We start from the raw sequence: 21,426 nt of genomic DNA on the forward strand, positions 1-21,426 counted from the left end.
GTGTTCCCATAAACTCTCCATGTAAAAGAGTGGTTTATGTTTGTGGTCAGTTCACCCTAATTAAGAGGAAAAGCATGGGAGAAAGCACGAGAGTGACAGTTTGGAAATGCATAATAAAGACTAATTTTGTGGTCTAACTGGTCCGGTCTGATACATGAAGCTCTAGGAAGATATCCCGGTCAGAGATGGATACTCAATGATAGGCTTAGAGGGTGATCCGTGGTGATAATGAATGAAGGCAGCAGGAAGGATGGAGGATGGGAAAAGATTAAAATCCCTTGTTTTTATTCACACTGACGAGGTGCTTCATAGACTCCTCAGGTTTTTAGGCAGAGGTTAGAGAAGATTGCATTGAAACAGAAAAGTTTCGTCTGAATTATCACAGTAGGAATAATTGCTCTGTTCATGCTCCTGAAGGAGATAAAAATTAAAAATGTACAGGGAAGAGGCATGAAACGATATCAGATGTCCTCAGAGACAGTGAAAGCAGCAGATGCAGCAAGTTGTCTTAAAATAGAAAATTTACAAGAGATTTAGACAGCCCAAAGAGGCCAAATGGGAATGAGAGCTGAGGAAAAACAACAGAGCATTAAAAGTGGTGAAAAGCAGCCAGGTTTCCAGTTACACTGAAAAAGTAGAAGAAAAAGTGAGGAGGATGGCACAACTGGAAGGGGAGGCAATTAAATGTTCTTGGAGGAAGCAAACCTGATCACAGGTTGGCCAGGAAAACGAAGCAGAAGGCAGACTGAGGTATATGTGTGATAACCCAAATTCATACTTTAAGAGACAGGAATGGAGAGCAAAAAGCAGAGAGAATCCACAGTCAAATCTGTGCTGGAGAAGAAAGATGGGGCAGAAGGAAGAGGACTGAGATTATATGACATCATATCAAGCTGATGAAATGAAAATCATAGAAAAAAAACAAACGAGAGGACATGAGAAAAGACATAGCAGGCAAGGAATGAGGTCAGGGAAGGATGGGGCAACACAGGTTTGAAACAGCAATGGTTGCTACTAACCACGTCAAGGGAGCGGGACACCAAGTGATGGGTGCAGAGTAAATGATCAGGCCAGGGCAAGGAAAAATGGGGATGTCTGCTATATGGTGTCAGCAAGGACATCACCATGGAACCTGAACCTTCATGAGGATGTGTGAAAAGTTGTGAGGAAGGCAAGAGAGTCAGCTGAAATTGCAGAGGAAAGCTTATAAAGAGTTGCAGAGTGGCCAGCTTTTTTTGCAGAGTGGCCAGTGTTTTTTTTTTTTTTTTAACCCCCACCATCTTTATTTATTTTATTTTATTTTATTTTATTTTATTTTATTTTATTTTATTTTATTTTATTTCATTTCATTTCATTTCATTTCATTTCATTGTAAAGGCTCAGGATAACCTGCTGAAGTTGGAATTGAGCCTGAAGCAGAGGGAGTTTTGTCGGCAGCAGGATCAGCTTGCTGTCACAGTCTGTAATGCAGCTTAGAGCTGAAGTGGATGAAGTAGGAGTCTGCTCAAATGTGTGTAAGTAGGTAGATGGGGTAATGCACATCCTGAAATCTGGTTTTGTATTTAAATAACCACTGTAACAAGGGTAACTTTGAACTGTACTTTCCAATTTAATTACTTTTGCTTTATAAACTCTGCCTTCTGTCTGGTTTGCTGTGTAAAGGTTTGCGATGCTCTCAGTCAAACAGAAGAGGTTAGCTGGCATAAATTTGCGCAATTCAGTTACCTGCTAACATCCTACACAAGTATTACTAAAACTGTGCAGTGTTACACACACTACCTCTTTGTTGTTCAGAGTTAAATAATAAAGTACATAGTTAACAATTTTCTTGCTGACACTAATTTTATTTTCAGATATTGGTAAGGCACACTGAAACAGTTTCTGACAGCAATATATTTTTAACTGAATCACAGCTTTGTGCTGTCAGATAACCTGCATTACAATAGCAAAATAAGATAATCATATTTTTGTATTACAAGAACAATTACAAGCATTAAGTGTAGATGTCACTGTTACACATATTTACAACAGCTATTACCACAACAATTTTAATAGGAATTTGAGTTTATTTTCAATTAAGCAATGAATGAACAAATAATATTGCTCAGTGACTTCTTCTCACTCTATGTACTGGATAATTGTTCACAAATACATTATTATTATTATAACACAAATAGCATTAATTATATATGCCAGACACATTTTTGTAATAAAATGTAGTATTAATCTCTCTGTACTTTGCAAGAATATGACAAATTAAGGTCAGCTCCGCACCACACATTGTTAAAAATGTAGCTATATGCAAGGATATGGAAAAAGCACACCCTTGATTTACAGAGCTACACATGCATCTCTCTGTCTATAGTATGGAGATGCAATTTGTACTGACAAAGGAGTTCTTTTTCTGATACAGGCTATTTCATTTGAGGAGGTACTTTGATTATGCTAGTAAAAAATATGTTAAGGGACTTGGTTAATAGAGAGTTTAGCCTTATCAGATATGCCTGATCATGTAACAGTTTACCGTATTTGCTCCCACACTTGTGCTGTCCCTGTGAATGGAATACCCCCACATTGAAGCAAGAGATAGTAGTTGTTAAGAATAGATGTGTATGTCTGCAACCTAATTTCAGGTTGTGTTAGAAAGGAAGGAGTATGGCTGTTGTTCCAGAAAATATGGTGTTCTGATTTAACTGATCAAAACTAGAACATTCAAAGTGTCTATAGGCATAGTTAGCTTCCAAGAAGTCACTTCAGTAGAAGACTGGAAATAAGTTAGAATTTACCTAGAGCACTGTCTGTTGAAGTAATTGGAAACATACGATTACTGATAGAGAACTTTGATAGAGAACTTTTTTTTTTTTTCCACTGGCTGGAATCCTTGGCTATACCAGGCAGTTTTCTTCACAAACTGTTTAAACTAGGCAAAAGATACCTTTACCCAAGACTGATTTAAAACAGCAAATGGTGTTTATGGGGTATCTTACTGCTTCAGAACTCACTATGGAAAAGATGCAGTTCCAGAAATTCCTTCGGCTTTGAATTTGCCCAGCTGAGCTGGTGTACCAGATATGAGAGGGAAGAAATGATGGGGATGGAAGCAGAAGTCAGGAAATAATTAGATTATGTGCTATGTTACCTCAGTGTGACAAAAAGGTAATCTGTATTTCAGTCATTCTTAGGGCAGCACTGTTTTTAGGGATACGTCTAGTGTAGGAGCACAGGAGAAGCACTACCTATCCCAAATTCAAAGGGAAAAGAGACCTTTTAGTACTTTTTTTTATAAGTCATAAGAAAGAAAGGAGGGTACTCTATTAATATACATTCATAAATGTTGGCATATTGCTTGAAATTAATATATCTATCAGGTACAGTTGTATTATAAGGAGGTATCAATGAATATAATGCTGTAAAAGGGTCTTAAGGAGAGCACTCTTCACTTCCTCCCCTTCTCCTCCACGTCTAAAACACCCTCATTTCCAGGGAGTAGCAGGGATCTCACTGACACAGCTTAGGGGAAAACTAACCTAAAGCTGTGCACTTTCTCCTACTGGGCACTGCTCAGCAGGGGAGGTTGTTCTCAGCTCTGACCAGTAGTAAAGGGGGTGGCAGGAGGTCTCCTACATCAGAGGGTGAGAAGCAGGCATTTACATAGGCTCCTCTTCCCTGCCGCCTCTCTGCTCTCCAGCAAGCGTGGGTTTATTTTAGCATTGGCCTTCTGAAGTGGGATTATTTTTCTCCTGAATAGGTCGGGCTGGGACAGCACCCAGGATCCATGGCCTTCCATAGCTGGGGTGACTCGGGAAGCCAGAGATACCTACTAAGTAGACAGGGCCTCTAAGTGCTGGGCCTGTGCCCAGTGTCAGAGGAGTATCCTGGAATAACCTTCCTGATAAACAGCAAAGCCAGCCCTATGGAAGGGTCTTTTAACCCGAACCAGGTTATAGTACTGCCCTCTGCTGTTGGAATTCCAGAAAAAAAAAAAAATGAAAAAGGAGACATTAAAATTCCACAAAATGTGATTAAGGAAGCTTCAGCATGTGAATACGTGAATTACTTCATCTTCTCATTTCACAGAGTGCTTCAGCCAGTTGGAACTCACCCACATCTCTTCGCTAGCACTTACATTTGTAGCAACAGAATACAGCTAATAATTTTATTCTTTTTTTAGTAGGCAGAGTTTTCACAGCTTTGCAAAGCAACTTGTGCCCCAGAAATCATCCTGTCTGGCATGCTGTTTGTATTTTAGTGTGCACGAGAGATGCAGAGGAAGAAATTTCTATCACTAAATCAGGCTTTTGTAACCGATATTTTTCTTATTATTACATAGAATTGTTGAATCCCTTACTTACTAGCACTTGAGATAAAGCTGTGTAGAAAGCTACAGTCTTCCAGGATGACTCTTGTTTGAGTAACGGGTGCACAGAGGTGCCTGGGACTTTTTTCCCATAGCTAATCTGTGAATCGTTGTGGAAGCAAAACGGAAGTAATGTGATATTTCCATCAGAACTGGAGGGAAATGCCATCAAGGGGCATTTCCTAGTCCTAATGCCATGCAACCTTGCCAGACTTGGAGCATGGGTAGCCCTGAACCCTTGCACAACTGCAGATATCCCTGGCAGCTTTTAAGAGCTGTGCTTGAGGCTCTGGCACATAACAGCTGCATCTAGGCTGATTTCAGGACCCTGTTGAAACAAATGGGCTTGTGGTATGTGATTCAGGGAGATCACCGCTTCACTTCCCAAAATATGTTATAATATTAAACCTTGATTCTCATCTTAGTGTTTGCCTCAGTCATACTGTCCATACTCTGGGGGTTTCTGATTTAGCTAAAGAAGCTCGATTCTCAGTATGGCTTAAGGAGCACAACTGGTGGCTCCCTTTCAAAGAAAAAATAAAATTCTCAATTTCTGACCAGAACCTAAAAATATAAAATTGTAAAAAATATAAAATTGTTGTATTCTGCATTCAGCCCCTGGTAGTAAAAACTGTAAATAAAGGCAGAACAGATCAATAACCCTGTGACCCTACTCTTAAAAAACAAAAACAAAAAAAAGTAACTCTAATCATTAATCCTGTCTGCAATTTAACAACTTGCTGTACAGAGTACAGATGTTTGTGGTAACCTGTTTATGCAACCAGGTTATGAATGTTAAAATAAGTCAAATTTTCTATCAAAATACATGTATGTGTGAGCTAATTAATGATTTCTTGAAGTGAACAGTGTAGCTGTGAGGTTCTTCACTGGCTCCCCCTGCCTTCAGGAGCTAGTATTTTAATTTCTGGTGAATCTTTTTAACATTCAGAACTGCAGCTTCAAATGTCTTTTCCAGATGAGGCATTTTGTTATTGTGTTACAGACAATAATCAGGCCAGAAGTCTGGGCCAGTCTAGGAAAAGATACTGAACCAGTAAAAATTCCCATTTAACTTTCCTTTCCATTTCATTACCTTCATTTCCCAGGCTCCCAAAGCAGAAGAGAGAGGAAAGAGACTATACCGTTGGCTGGCTGGGATGCTGATCTGCACAAACTATATTTGCACCTCAGCCAGGATGGCAGGAGGACAAGGTTGACTAGAACAATGGTAATGATTGCCACATAGGCCAGGTCTTCCCTTTCTTTTTTTTTCCCCCTTTCCCCTTCCCCCCCCCCCCCCCCCCCCTTTTTGTTTTGTTTTGTTTGTTTTTGTTTTGTTTTCTTACTATGAGTTGCTCTACAGACCCTCATCTATCTTCAGTCCTTTACAGGAACAGACAAACCACAGGCAGAGTGGTCAATAGAGAAATCCTAAGTCCCTATTACCTTTACATTCCTCCTGCAACATGAAGCTGACAGATAACTGGCTTAAAGAGCCAGGTGGAAATATTCCTTGTGGAAGAGAATCCTTGACAACTTAGAAACCTTGGCATCTGGCTACCCAGATGGGTGGGTATTCTGCTGAATTCTGCCCAAGTCACAAGAAACACCAGCCACTGGGCCCCAGAATGCTGCCACTGCCCTACAGTTGGGGTTTAGCACGGCTAGAAAACATTTGTGTGGATATCACATGATATATTTATTGCTGATCTTCTGATCTGGAGACTGGGGGCTTTCTCAGTGCAATAGTCTTTATTCTGGAGGAGTTCTAGTCACAGGGGACTGGTTCAGAAGTAAATGTTTAGTTTGAAACATGTCAGTGAAGCATCCTAAGTGATTCACTGCAGTACTGGGTTGTATGAGATCTCTGATATGTTGTTTATTTAAAGTGGTATTTTTGTAAGCACCATTAAGTCTTCTGCCATTCTTGTGCAGTGCAGAGTATTCTGTGGGCTGGAACTGTGTAATGGGAGGGAGAAGGGAGATAATTTTCCACTTACCATGTAGGGTAGGCAACATATTTGAAATGGAGTTAGACTCTTTCTCCAAGTGATGGTATCTCTGGTTAAAATAGGTCAATCCTTTTACTAACCTAGGGCTCATTTGCTTTCAAGGTGTATGAAATTGTGACTTTTTAGTGTTATTTTGTCTTTTAATTTTTCTCAGAAAAAATGACAAGTTGAAGAGAGGTGATTAGTCAGCAAGAGCTTCAGGCAACAACAGCGTGCAGGTGAGAATGATTTTCTTTATTCAGAACCATCTACCAGTGGGGACATAGAATTTTAACTTCCTAAAAATGTTTCCTCAAGCACCCTTTTTCACAGTGCCTGCAGCTGAATTCATTCAAGGCACACATGTGTTTCTGTATAAGGGAAACTATGTGAAGTAACAAGATGATTTAAGGGGCAGGGAAATAATGAATTTTCTAGTTCATTTTTCCTTTACAAACTGCAGCTGGATAATGCTCTGCCACCTCCCCATCCCCAGTATCTCCAACATACTGATTGTTCTGAAGACTACAAACCTGACAAGTTTTTCATTATTCTTAGGGTGACTGTTCTGGCGTATCCTGGTCAGTTATGTTAGAGATTCTTAGCCTCCACCCAGAACAGTTAGGTGAGATGGTACTTCTTATGTGGTATCTGTAGCTTCAAATTGTATAGGCAACCAAGTGTCCTGTATCTTTATGGGGAATATTGCACAACTGCTTGGATTTATTCCCATTTCAGTCAGAGCAGTGACAAAGAGCAGTAGAGCAGTTCAACTCTGCTACTAAATAAGCAACGTCTTGGTTCTCACCAATAGCTATAATTTATGTAGTGTTAGGTGGATGGTTGGACTTGATGATCTTAAAGGTCTTCTCCAGCCTAAATGATTCTATGATTCTATGATCCCTGCTTCTTTCTACCTCACTTTTCTGTTGGGCATTCTTAAAGGGACCCATTCTCTTATAACAGCAGATCAAAGTATTTGTATAAATGGCTGTAAGATACATGATCTCCGTGAAGAAGCAGATGACTTGATGCGCTACCACCCAAAAACATCTCTGGGTTCTGGATTGCTTTCTTAGCCGTCAGCTCATTCAGCTTAAAGACAGGTGAGTGCTCACTAATTCTTATCTCATCTTTGTGATCTAGATAAATATTCTGAGGGAGAAAAGAAGTTTCTACCATCTTTGAAGCCACTAACACTGAACACAATGCTCCTTTCCAGAAATGAAAAGATTTGGTGGAAAGCTAAGTCTATGTGTTTGAGTCCCAATGGGCACAGCAAAACTATTCTCTTAACTGCCCAGTCAGGAACAGCAGCATAATAAAAAACAAAGCAACACAATAACAACACTCTGAGCTTCACCTTGTCTTGTAGGTGCAATTTCAGCATCTTGTTTCATTATCAACAGAGCAAAAGACTGAACTGTCAGCTCTGAACTGTTGGTGAATATCTGCTATAAAAATCTGGTGTCGAGGTGGAGTCGAGGGTTGATCCCAGTCAGCAGCTGAGCACCCACGCAGCCACTCACGCCCCCCTACGTGAGGCAGGAGATAATACAAAGAGCAAAAGCAAGAAAATTTGTGGGTTGAGATAAAGACAGTTTTATAAGTGAAGGACAAAAACAAAAAACAAAGTAGTGCAAAGGCAATCGCTCATCACCTCCCACAAGCAGACTGATGCTTAGCCAGTCTCCAAGCAACAGCCCCAGTGACTACCTAGGGAAACACTGCACCCCATCACCAGGTTTTATTGTTGAGTGTGACATTTTATGGTATGGAATATCCCTTTGGCCAGTTTGGGTCAGCTGTCCTGGCTGTGCCTTTCTTCCCTCCTAAATTCTTGCCCATCCAAGTCTATTTGCTGGAGGGGGGGAGGGGGTAGAGTAAAGAAAAATAAAAAGCCTTGATGCTGTACAAGCACTGTTCAGCAATAACCAAAAAGTTGGTGTCTTATCAGTGTTTCAGTCACAGATCCAAAACACAGTAGCATATGGGCTGCTCTGAAGACGGTTGACTCCATTTCAATCAGACCCAGTACAACAAAGCTGCTTGACATTAATGTATAGTGGATCTGAAACTGAGGGTACAGTTTCATAGCTGGCATAAAGATCTTGGTGTCTCAATGGCAGCTCTCAGTTCCTTCTCCTTTCCAGTCACATGTTCCCCACCTCCTCTCAAGTCAGCACTAGCAGTCATGCAGCGCTGCAAAACACGAGTTTTCAGCACGTCCTCAACAGGGAGTTGAAGCTGTTACGTAGGCATGAGCATGAGAATGTCTGGCTGGGGCCAAGGAAAATGACAGAAGTGACCTTTCTGGAATAGAGGTGTCAGTTTGTGACATAGCTGGGTGTGACATAGTTATACTGTGCTTGTACTTCAGCATTCTTATATACCCCTCATTAATCTCTTCCACCTCCACTCACTTCCTTCTGAATGACTGCTATCAGCATGTGGTCTGTAACTCCTACTTTAGCTTTAGAGCAACTAGGTTGAGAAAACTGTATATGGAAGAAAAGTATGCAATGGTTTGGTTCTCTGAAGATATGATTCATGAATCTCTCATTGACACTTAACTAGAAAAAAGACTTCATATTTAATGTATGCTACAGAACTGCATGTAAAAGCTGATCCTGTATTTCAATGTAATATGGATTGGGGAGATTCGTTTTTCACTTTGCATTTTTCCTTACTCCCTATCTACATAAGTCTTGAGAATATGATTTGTAGTGTACAATATTTTGCAACTTCTTTGTAATTATTTCTGAAGCACATACATGAGGAAGTGGAAAGGTTTCCATTGGAGATTTGCCTTCTGAAAAAATGAAATGGTGTTTTTGGAATATCGTTGCCACTAGATGGCAGGGCGCACTTTAGATAAAGGAACATCAAACAAGCTGTATTCAGCACTAATTTACTCTCAGTCTGGCAAATCTGTCATTAAGATTATCGAAAGTTTGGCTGGAGTTAATAGAGGGTGGAGTAGTGGATAGAACTGTAGTTATGTTATGACCCTTTGAGAGCACTGGTGTGCAGTTTTAAATTTTCACCAGTACAATAGATACCTTAATTGAATTCCACAGAGCTTGCCATAATAAGATAATAAAGACAAGCTGTGCTTTAACTGCAATTAAACTGCAAGTCAGTGTTGGTGAATTTGTTAAAGAAATCTCTGCCTCTTGTACACGTGCCACACTTGTTGTGCCAAGTTCTGAAGTAGTCAGGCAGTCCTTGAAGTTAATTGCAGAGGAGACTGGCTCAAGTGATGTCCTTGGAATCTGGCTTAAAATAGTTTGAACTGGCAGTTTGCTGCAGGTGGCAGATCCAGGTAGCATCTAAAAGAGTTTAAGCATCTGATTATCACCCTTTCACATCAGTTTTGTCTTATTGTAACCCTACTAAGTTCAACTGAATGAAATTTTTGTAATGATACTGAGAAGCAGGATGCTTGTTTCAGCAGCAGTCGTTAGAGTCTTCTGCGTAGTGAGATAACAAAGTTATGTCTGTTTACTGATCCAAAATACATAGGTCCATCTGGACAAAATGGGTGTAATGCCCCTCTATTCTCACATGGAACATTATGCATTGGCAAGTGGAAATGACTACACTAAGATCAGGTCTGTATCACTGAGCCTGTGAGCTAATGAGAGTCTAAGGTAAAAGATGTACCAAACTGGACACATCATTTAAAAATCATAGAATCATAGAATGGTTTGGGTTGGAAGGGACGTTGGAGAACACCCAGTCCCAACCCCCTGCCATGTGCCGGGACACCTCCCACCAGCCCAGGCTGCCCAAAGCCCCATCCAGCCTGGCCTTGAAAACCTCCAGGGATGGGGCATCCACAGCTTCTCTGGGCAGCCTGTGCCAGTGCCTCACCACTCTCTAGTAAAGAATTTATTCCTTATATCTAATTTAAATCTCCCCTCTTTCAGTTTAAAGCCATTTCCCCTTGTCCTATCGCTACACCCCCTGCCCAAGAGTCCCTCTCCAGCTTTCCTTATGGCTCCCTTTACGTACTGGAAGGCGTCCCCAGAGCCTTCTCTTCTCCAGATTGAACAAAAACAGCTCCCTCATCAGCCTGTCCTCACAGGATAGGTGCTCCAGCCCTCTGAGCATCCTTGTACCCCTCCTCTGGACCCACTCCAGCAGGTCCATGTCCTTATGTCGGGCGCCCAGAGCAGAATGCAGGGCTCCAGGTGGTACCTCATGAAAGCAGAGCTGAGCGAGAAAATCCCCTCCCTTGCCCTGCTGCTTACACTTCTTTTGATGCAGCCCAGGATGCAGTTGGCTTTCTGGGCTGCAAGCACACATTGCTGTCTCTTGTTCCTTGAGCTGGCAGCCAACACCCCCAGGGCCCTCTCCTCAGGGCTGCTCTCAATCCATTCTCTACCCAGCCTGTGTTTGTGCTTGGGATTGCCCTGACCCAAATGCAGGGCTTTGCACTTGGCCTTGTTGAACCCAATGAGGTTTGCACAAGCCCACCTCTCAAGCCTGTCCAGGTCCCTCTGGATGGCTTCCCTTTCCTCCAGCATGTGTGATGAGGAGTTAAGATTGAATTTATTTACTCTTTTTTATTTTTTATTTTTCTGGAATAGTTTTTATAATTAATTACAAAAAAAAAGATTAAAAATTCATTATTTTTTTTCAAAAATTTCCTGTAAAAGGAATGTGGTTGAAATTACTGGAAGTTTAAGTTCGATGGAACAAATGCTTTGTGAGCGTCTAAGAGGGGCATTGTTCAATAAATTACCTTATATAAAAGATTTTTTGGAGTGGGGTATGATGGGACACATTGTGCATTTTGTTATCACATTTTGAGAAGCAACTTACTTGCAGTATTTACCACTGGCTAAGCTTTGTAGCAAATAACACTGCTTAATTCAATTGGATCATGACACAGATCCTTGGACTTTAATAACGAAGTACAAGAAAATTGTGCCCAGCATTGCCAACACTAAGTTTGGGAATGATTTAAGTTTGTTTTCAGCTGGAGAGGGCATCTGCTTGCCTAGTCTGTCCTGCTAGGATATAGCTGCCTGCATTGCATGTGCTGTGCCTCATATGCTTCTTGGTTTATTCTTAGCTCTCTTATCTGCCTTACTCGCCTGCATGTAAAGGCAGATTTTAGAGCAGAGTGGTCAGATTTGAACTGGGCTTTAACATATATTTTTCCAGGGTATCAGACATGAGGTATCTTGTGCCTTCAGCAGAAGGCCCTGTATTTTTAGCATCCTTGTGGGCACGAGAGAGCAGCTGCAGCGTACAGATCCCAGCTGTGAGGAGAGCAAGCAGCCCTGGGCAGGGCTGGCAAAACTGCAGCTGGTTCACTGCTTCTTGCTGAGAGAGCTTGGTAAAACTGCCCAATGAAAATGAATTGAGGAGCTGCAGCTTTAGACCATGTAATGTAAAACTTCTGGTTAGTGCTAGCAAAACTATTTCCAAGTTAGTTATGACATTATTTATTTATTTATTATTATTTTTTCCCAAGGGAAAACATCCTGTGTGAATGGAAAGCTATTCTTTCTACATCATTACTTTTATTTATTTATTTATTTATTTATTTATGTATTTTGTAATAAAGGTTCTCTTTTTCTACCTGCACCATCAGAATGGCTTCCTTTTGCTGTGTTTGGTTCTAACTTCAGAAATGTGTCCTAACATCTCCAGCTGTTGTTCAGGGTTGGGAAACAGTAGCTCCCATACCCTCCAGGTACCAAACACTGCAGTTCTTGCATTGGGAAACTGCTTCTGAAATACGTCCTTTTCAGCAAGGAATAATCTTTTATTGTCTCTGGTAGCTTCTTGCCCAGCCTGGATTTTTCGCCCATGGTTTATAGGTGTGGCAGTGTTCCTAGGATCAGTCAAAGCAGTTCACACCCTCCATTGCAGGTAATGTCGACAGTCCTGAGGAAAAGGGCTGGGGTTTGCATTATCCTCCTTCACAGGTCTTACAGAGGTGATGGCTGGCTGCTTTCAGAGCAGTAGTGAGGAGATGGAGCTGAGGCCTTGTGTTTCCCATAATAACTGTACCATTTCCAGGGTGAGTCATCCATTGGCATTTGGTCAACTGACTGACCTCTTGGGGCAGGTGCTATGGAAGCCCAGGAGCTGAGAAATGCTTGCAGCAGCAGATCCTTACAATGTTATTGCAGATATCTGTTTTAACATAAAAGGACATCTAATAGTCACATGTTTTATTTTTTTTCCATTTTCATTTGCTCCCAGTTCCTGGCCTTTCCACTACCTGTTCAGCAGCAAGGGAGACTGCTGCTGTGGAATACAGACAGGTGGTGACAGCCTGCAGCATTTTAACCACTGCTTTGTTTAGACATCCTCTGAGTGGGACTGTTAGAGTACTACAGGAAACATATGCTAGCATTGAAATAGCTTTGCCTGATGCACAGAGTTGAGATCTGAGAGATCACTTTAGTAAGGGCAGAAAGATATTGGGCTAAAGGGGTAGCTTAAGATGCATGGCATGAGAGTTTATGAGATCTGGTTTCATTTCCTAGTGTTGTGTGACGGGACAATCTGTCCTGTCTGCAGCAGGCAGAAGTCAATGACTGTAAAATCCGTGAGTTTGTGAAGGACATAGGTACTAGGGGATAACAAAAGGTCATGTAACCATCTAGACATACTGAACATTCTGATTTCCATATCTAAGGGCTGGATCAACATCATCTAAGATACAGAAGGGAAGGATACACAGTTCCAAATAGTAGTGGACAAAAACCACATGTTGTGTTGTTAGCTCTTTGATAACACACATTTTTGACACAGTAAAGACTCAGTATATATGACACGGATCTGGTAGTCTTCAATTTACCCCAAAACACTGTGGTGTGTACAAGTCCTCTCCCCAGACTCTGATGGGTTCTTAGCTGAATGTTAGACCTCTTTTCTATAGGGAAACAAAAGGGAGCCAGGCACACGTGGTGCTACCTTTCCTTTTTGTGCTGCTGTTACAAAATGAATTTTTCTTGTTTTGATAAATAGTAAAATTTATAAGAGAACTTGGGGCCAAATTTTAGAAGGCGATTAGCTGCCTTCCTGACATTGGGTGGAGGCCAGGCACTGAATAGTCTCTGGTGTGAGCCAGTGTCCATGGCAGTGTGTTGCCTACCAGCAGAGTCTGAATGGCAGGGGACAGAAGGAGCCAGGAGAGCTTGGTAGGATTGTCCAGGTATTGGGTTAAGCCCTGTCTTGCTGCCTGTGCATCTTTCTAGTTGACACTTTACTTGTTCAGCATTCTAAACTTAGTTTTTACCTGTTAGGTTGCTTCTTCAGAAAAACTGCCTGCCAGGTGTAGACTGGTGATGTACATCTGCTGAATCCCTTGGGACTGACAAAGGGATTGAAGGGCCAAGTAGGCACCAACACTGCAGATGTGGTCACACAGGCACCTGTAGTGTTTGTGCCATGAGTGGTGGAAAAAGGGTAGGTTTTCTGGAGAGGACTGGAAACTGTGATTTATGCCAATAAAACAGTATTTTAGACTCTTCTTGAAGTTGGTTGTTAAATTCCCTTTTCATAATTATTTAAGTAGTCACCCAGATTTTCTTGTTGTTGCTTACTTAAAAAATGCTAAAGAAGAGAATCCTTCTGATTCCTTTGCTCTTTGATTCAGTAATGTTGCTATCACAGGTAAGATACCTGGTGATTGCTTGTAAAATGCACAAAATTTGCTGAGGAGGAACCATGTTTTATAAGCAAATGCAGCATGTAGAGAATTAGTGCTCTGCCTGCCAGCAGAAACCAATTTCCAGAATTAGCTCCACATTTTTCACACAAATGTTTGCACATAGGAGCTGTACAGCCGTGTACCTCACAGCTGCCTGCTATTTCTCAGCAATTGCATATACCTCTGCCTGGCCTTGTTCCCTGGACAGATCTGAGGTCACACTGCTGGAATAATCCCCTTAGTTTATCCTTCTGGCTATATTGTGCCCTGTTTGAAAATTCCTCCCACTTACTTCTCTGTACAATCAGATCAGTATATACATCTCTTGCTTCAAGTGCCCAGCACAGTTTTAGGCTTGCTTATCCCTCTGACCTGGTCTACTATCTTATTTGTCTTGCCATTTCTGCTTCTGCAGCATGCCCTTCCTCTCTGCTTGCTCTCTGTGCTTCTTCCCAATTGCCTTTGTGCAGAGATTGTGCTGTTTGCATCTTTTCTCTCTTCTGCTAATGACTTCTTAAAAACTTGCTGTTACCTTGGCAGCCAGGAGTGGTGTCTTTATAGGTGATTAAAAGACTCTTCTCTGAAGAAGTTGCTGGATTTCCCAATGTGCCTAGTCTTCCTCTCTGTCCCTTTGATTTAAGATGGGAGATGCTTTTATCTGAGGATCTTGGAGATGTTAAACGTATGATAAAATGGAAGTAACAATTTCCCAATCTGCATGTGCAAATGTAGGTACTGGTACGACAAACCACATGTGGCTTTTTGCAGGTGCTCCCTTTGCCAGGGTTCTGGGCTTCTTGCCAAAGCATTTTCTCTCAACCTCACTGTTAACCAGTCCCTTGCTTTTTGCATCAGCTTCTGTCTAAATAGGCTTAGCCCTCCAGTTAATAGATATCTTTTTCTCAAGTCCTGCCCATTGCACCTGCCTTTGAAAATGTGCCCTGGAGAACTCAGTGATTCATCTGTTGTGTGCTGTTGCTGTTTGATTAAATCATTGCTTAGTTTCAGGTGGCTGCATTTGCGTGCTGGAGCACTTGATCCTCCTGTTTACTGCCTTTGTATATCTTGGATATGTTTGTAAAGCTTGAGGGGGATGTTCAGAATGAAAAGTATAATATCAGTGTTTGGGATAACAAATGGTATAGGCCATACACACTCTGCATTCAATGCTTTTTCTGTTTCCACATCAGTGAGCACGAAGGATGTAATGTAGTCACAGCATGTTTCCAGAAATCCTGAGATCAGTAATGTAAAATAGGTCTTTGGAATTTTAATAATGGAAGAAATGTCAGTATGCAAAGTTGGTGCAGCGTTGTTCCTCCCTTCCCCCATTTTACTCCCTTAGATCACTCTGTATTTTCTGACTTTGCAGATACGACATAAGGTGGAGATGAGGCACCCTTCAGAACCCTGCATTGATTCCCTCTGTTCCAACAGGATTCACCACCCCACAAAATAAATGTACACAGGCATACTTTAGAGCAGACCTTCAGGATCAGCTCCCAGCTCCCTGGATATGCCTGGGGAGCTTGGGGTGCTTCAACATTGCAATGACTTTGACATCTCCTAGGAGGATTGCACCTGTGGCACCCAGAGATCATTGGGTTCTTTCCAGACAGCTGCTTTTCCCCAGCCAGGTTCAGGAAGGAGTTGTGTGCAATCAACAACACTACAGTCAAAACAGTCTGAAGGGCGTTTAGGACTACCAGAGATGAAAGGTGAAGCATTCAAGAAAGCGTGATTCTGACCCACCCTCCTGATTGAAATGACATTATTTATTTAGCTCATTAAATGGTACTGGTATTTTTCTCATAAAATACATTTGTAGACGGTCGGGTATGTGGCTGGTGTTTATGCAGTGCTTCCATGTGTATGAAGTCCCTCTTGGCAGTAGACTGTTGAATAGCTTTCTTGAGCAATGAACTTAGCCAAACCTTTTTTTTTTTTTTTTTTTTTTTTTTTTTTTTTCCCAGCAGCCTCTACACGTGTCTTGATATGGAGAGCAGGTTGAGACATTCCTATGAAAGCAATGACATGAAATGCTCAATGCCACAGTGGCATGGTTCATTCCGTGTTAGTGAACTGCCTATCTGCCTCAGGCTGCCAGCCAACAACAAGTTGTCAGCCTCTCCATGTGAAATGAAGTAAGCAGCTATTCAGAGCTATACTGAACCTATAGAGTTGAGGAATATCCTCAGTAACAAGGTGTGATAAGGTTGGGTTCAGTACCAAGAAAATCCTTACATATTTTCCTATCGATTTTTGTTTTCATTTGGTAACCAGAAGTAGTGAAGATTTTTCTCCCTCCTTTTACATTTCTTGGTCATTCCTTCTTTTACATCTTCTTGGACAAACAAACAAACAAAAACTATATATATATATTTTCCATACAAACACATACATGGAACAATCAGAGCACACATCTTTTGCTATGGAGACAGAAAAATAATATAAGCCAGAGCCCAGAGAGAAGTCTTCCTAATCAGTGACTAGAAGGTTTTTTATTTGCAGCTAAAGGTACTGGAGTGATCTGTGTGTGAATTTCTATCTGCCTCTGAGATTTACAAAAACGGCAAATGATATGGCTAGAAGTGGGGCCTCCCTTCAGTAGTTTTACTCTATGAGAGGACCAAATGGATAAGATCAATTTCTTAGATTATTTTATTATTCTTTAGATCACTGCAATTCTTTAACGGCAGAACAATGTTACAATGTTCAAAAAGCTTAATTTTGCTTTTTGATCAGATAGTTGTTTTGCTACTCTCCTGCCTATCTGAAGATAGTCATATAGAATATAAAAAAAAAAAAAAAACAACAAACATTTTCTTTCCCCCAGATACATGTATTTGCTATGAAAACACATACATGTTGTATTAAGTGGTGTTCTTTTTCTTCCTCAGGTCTCATGTGTTATTTTACATAGAATCTGTATGTGTGACTATGCACAGAGAAGCAATATAATAATAAACAGTAATAAATCTATCTGTTCTCGTTGCAGGTCTACAAGTTGGCCAGTTTACCCAGCTTTGGTTCTCAACAGAGTACCAAGCTGCCTGTGCCTTACATACAGCCTTTATTTCTTTCTGGGATGGCATCCCCTGGTGCTAATGATGGAGACAAGGATTTGGAGATAGCAACAACAAAAAAAAGGAGATTTCATTTAATTGATCATGTAAGTGAACAGATTTTGTTCATTGATCACATGTGCAAATAGTTAATCTTCAAATGATCTGTGCAATGTTAATGTTTATGTTTGACCCCCAATGTTGTTTAACACTTACGGATTCCTGAGAATTTGTTCTTACTGGAACTCCCCAGCCAAGTTAGGTTTTCTATTCTTTGTGGGGAAAAAATGCTGCATGTTTACTTTGTTTATGCGTTAAGCTTCTGTAAACGCACGTGTCTAAATGAGAAGTGAATGTAGATAAGCAAAGTTGAAAGGCAGTAAAATAAGTACTGTCAGCTGAGGGCAAACGAAAAAGCAGCTGTATCTGCCCTCCTCAGCACACTTCCTAAGACATAAAGCAGGGTAAACGAGTCATTTGCCAAGCTCCAAACCTGGGAGTCAGAAATCTCGAGCGAGCTGCTATGCAGTTACAGACACATGGCACTCTAACAGAACTTTTTCTTGAGTTATGTGAAATGGGAATGCATGATGATGAAACCAAAGCAACAAATAAATACTACCTTTTGTGAACCCTTTCACCGCCTTGCTGAGAAGAAAATATATTCCACCAAAAGTGAGCTGAGTTTTATCAGCTTTGCAAAATGATGAATGAATGCCTTGTTCTTTATTATTGCTTAAGTCATTCCTGTTTATGCCAGTATCTCAAGGATTATGTTTTGATTGTTCTGGAGAGGTGAAAACACTTTCTTGCTGATGAATAAACACCGCCACTTTTAAATATTTGTATGCAAAATGTCTTTAAAGCCTTTATGAAATGCTTTCCAAAAGCACTAAGAAGCTGTTTCCCCGAAAAGACAGTTTTTCTCTACATTTTCTTTCATGCTAAACAGTCCAAATGAAAAGCCTTTCAGAGTTAACTAGTTTAAGCAATACCAGTGTTTTAGTGTAATGAATAACTTTTTATAGAGGACAATTGCACACAGTTCAATATGCTAGTATTTCTATTTCTGTGCCTCACCAATGCCAGGACTCTAGGGTAGAATTTCTTTCTTTGAGAATGCTGAGGCGATCAAAACCCTGATTAACCTCTGATATTCACGTGGTGCTCTTGATCTGGAGGACCGAAGCAGTAACAAAGAGTTAATGGCAGCCATATGCTCGGGGTATTGTGGGTACTGTTGACCCAAATGTGAACTCCGCCAGCCAGTGCTGCTAACTGCTGTTTGTTTCAGGTTTGGTGTGGAGATTACTGATGAAGAGTTTGAGCTGCTACTTGACAGAATCCCCCTTGATGAAGATGGAAATGTCACATACCCCCGGTTCATGGCCAGGTTTGATTCCTGGTATGCAGCATATGCATTTTATTCCTCATTTAGGAGTAGAATTATTTTTAATCTAAGAAGCTCACATTACATTTCCAAACTGATTCTCATTTCTTAAATATGCTCCTTTATGACATATTTCTTGCATGCAGTATGCTGACTACATTTAAAATTAGCTGATGTTATGGGTATATACTGTTTATAACTTAGTTTCTTTTTAAATGTTTTGCATGTTTTAGAAGACTTCAAAGGTATGTAGCATACCTCCATGGCTCTCTGTAGGCTGGGAAATATGAAAGACTTCTAAATAAAAGCTAATTATTTAAAAAATAATAAAAAAGATATTAAATTTACTTAATACTGCTGTAATAACTTGAAGCATTTACAGACCCTATATGTAATCTGAAATACTTTTGAAATGGTAATATTGGTTAATAGAAGCTCTACTTAGCCTCCAAGGCCCAGATACGCATTAGAGTTTAATTAAAATAAAGGAGCATTGGGATAGATAGAGGTAGTTTATCACTTTCTTAAATGAGAACTCTTTCTCCCAGACTGTCATGCCAATAGTGGCCGTAGAAGCCGGTGACGTTGCTGAGGTGAGTGCAAGTCTCTTGTAGAATCTGGGACTGGAGAAATCCATTCCACCCATAAGTTATGGGCAAATAAGTTCCAACACTTGCATGGACACATACATTTTAGGTTGCTTGAAAGGAATGTGAACGTTGCTTAGCTGGCAAGGGTATATCTACTTTGTATACACACTTGAAGGGTAGATAGAAGTTTGAGTTCACTGTACTGAAACCATGTGGGGTAGTTCCTGCACTTCAGATAACAATCCAATTCAATATTGCAAAGGTAATACAACTGCTTCTATCTTCCTATCCCATTAATTGCTTTTCTACTTTCAATCTCCTCCTCTGTCCTTGTCTTCTTGCTTCAGGAAGCTTTGGGGTTAAATTCAGTTGTCCACGTGTTTAAACATAGGGCTGTCAGATATGACACAGGATTCATGCGATGAATATGCCCTTCTGGAATGGTGTCCCATAGGCAATCTCCAAGAGTGTCACAAATGACCTTTGAATGTCTTTGGGTGGGCTCCTGTTTCTTGCATACTTTTACTGCCAAGGCCTCCTCCCCAGTTCTTTCTTTTATAGTCCTCTGATTGGGTTGCAGCTATCTTGGATTTAGTTGTGCTTGAATTTCTGTGAAGTGTCAGCTCAAGTTGAGTGGGAGAGAGTGCATAAGCCCCACAGCATAACTTAGGTAATAGGTCTGTATTTCCTTCATGGTGCGAATGGGGGACTGGTTTCACTTTCATCACCCACCCCCCACAATGTCTTTTCACCTATAAAACCAGATGTTGCTTTCAAGTTTTGTCCTAGATTCTCTCCTGTATGTCATGGGTTGGCCCCAGCCAGCAGCCAAACTCCCACCAGCTGCTCACTCATTTTGGAACTTTCTTGCTTGTTTTCTCTTCGGGCAGGAAAAAGCTTGCTGCTTCATTCGTTTCATAGAATCACAGAATCACTACGGTTGGAAAAGACCTCCAAGATCATCTGGTTCAAGCATTGCCCTACTGCCAATGTCACCCACTAAACCATGTCCCTAAGCACCACGTCATACCTGTTCATCTTTAAATAACTTCTGTGAAACAGGAAGTAAAAGAAGCATTTAGGAAAATCTAAGTTAGATCATTAAAATTGCAATGAAGACGTTTCATTTACTGAAATAACATTTTAGTTGGGCATTCAGTTTTCTAAAATTTAAATGTATTATTTATCTTTGAATAAGGTGTCACTTTGCTTGGAAAAGAACATTCTAAAAGATCCAAGTTTGGCTGAAGAATGGCTGTGCATTGGCAGGTGATGGCTTCCCCTTTCACACAGCCATCCATTTCCTTCATCCCTCCCTCGTTATCCAGTCAGTTAGGTCTGGTACAAGCCATAAAGATACAGAGTGAGCCCCAGGAGACTCAGCAACTGAACTATCCCATCTCATAGATATTAACGAGAGAAGAAAATTTGCACTGAGTGTAAGTGAAAGATAGTTTATGAGCCTGAAGGAATATAATCAATAAGGATTATGTGGAAGCCTTTGTCCTTAATTGTGGATGGACTGTACAGAGGTTTGGTGAAGAATGGTAAAATATATCTTCCTTTGTTATAATGGCATTTCATACCAGCAGGAATGGTAAGTGGATTAATAAAGACACAAGTAATTAAGAATCTGCTATACATATATAAGTGAATTAGTGAGACAAAATTTATAAGGAAAGGTAATAGTTTATACATTAACATATATGTGCAATTTATATATTGGAGCATTAGAAAAGAATTAACTTGTGCTCAAAGTTGGTTTTGTTTTCTCCGACTGCATTGGTTGACCTAATCCAAGATATCCATAAACCATGCCACTGTTACCCTAATGCTGCAATACATGTGCATCTGATACTAATTGTGCACACTGTAGACTTTATCAGCTATGCTATAGCAGTGTTTACTGCTCATAGACTCCAAGAGGAGGAAGATAGACTGAAAAGCAAATATATCAGTAGCTAGCTTACTTTGAGGGTGACAGAGCATAGGAACAGGTTGCCCAGAAAGGCTGTGGAGTCTCCTTCTCTGAAGATATTCAACCCCCCTCCCGGATGTGATCCTCTGCAACATGCTCTAGGTGACCTGCTTCTTGGCAGGGGGGTTGGACTGGATGATCTCCAGAGGTCCCTTCCAACCTCGGCCATTCTGTGATTCTTGGCTCCTACTGCCCAATCTGCAAGTTGTTGACTGCAGTGATAGCATGCTGCTTGCATGGACGAGGTGGAAGGAAGATGTTATGGCAGAATCAAGGCACTGGTTGCAACGTTCCTGCCTCTGACTTCTTTCCCTGCACAGTATATTAATAGAGGTATAGCCTGTGGTTCAGGTTTCTTGATTTACGTTTAAAAA

The 21,426-nt window shown here is 40.8% G+C and overlaps 1 long non-coding RNA gene across 2 annotated transcripts; it reads left to right on the forward strand.

Annotated features, from left to right (window-relative positions):
* The first annotated feature begins 1,353 nt into the window (after positions 1-1,353).
* Positions 1,354-19,128, forward strand: LOC106019109 (uncharacterized). 2 transcript variants are annotated; one of them, XR_011808979.1, is made up of 7 exons: positions 1,354-1,514; positions 5,464-5,585; positions 6,524-6,587; positions 7,315-7,454; positions 17,028-17,201; positions 18,389-18,499; positions 19,033-19,128. It is a non-coding gene; the product is annotated as an uncharacterized lncRNA (long non-coding RNA). The 2 variants fall into 2 exon arrangements; XR_001193692.5 differs by lacking the exons at positions 1,354-1,514; positions 5,464-5,585; positions 6,524-6,587 and adding an exon at positions 6,809-6,973.
* The last annotated feature ends 2,298 nt before the right edge of the window (positions 19,129-21,426 follow it).

The sequence above is a fragment of the Anas platyrhynchos genome, chromosome 4 (genome assembly GCF_047663525.1).
Source record: "Anas platyrhynchos isolate ZD024472 breed Pekin duck chromosome 4, IASCAAS_PekinDuck_T2T, whole genome shotgun sequence".
Lineage (NCBI taxonomy): Eukaryota > Metazoa > Chordata > Aves > Anseriformes > Anatidae > Anas > Anas platyrhynchos.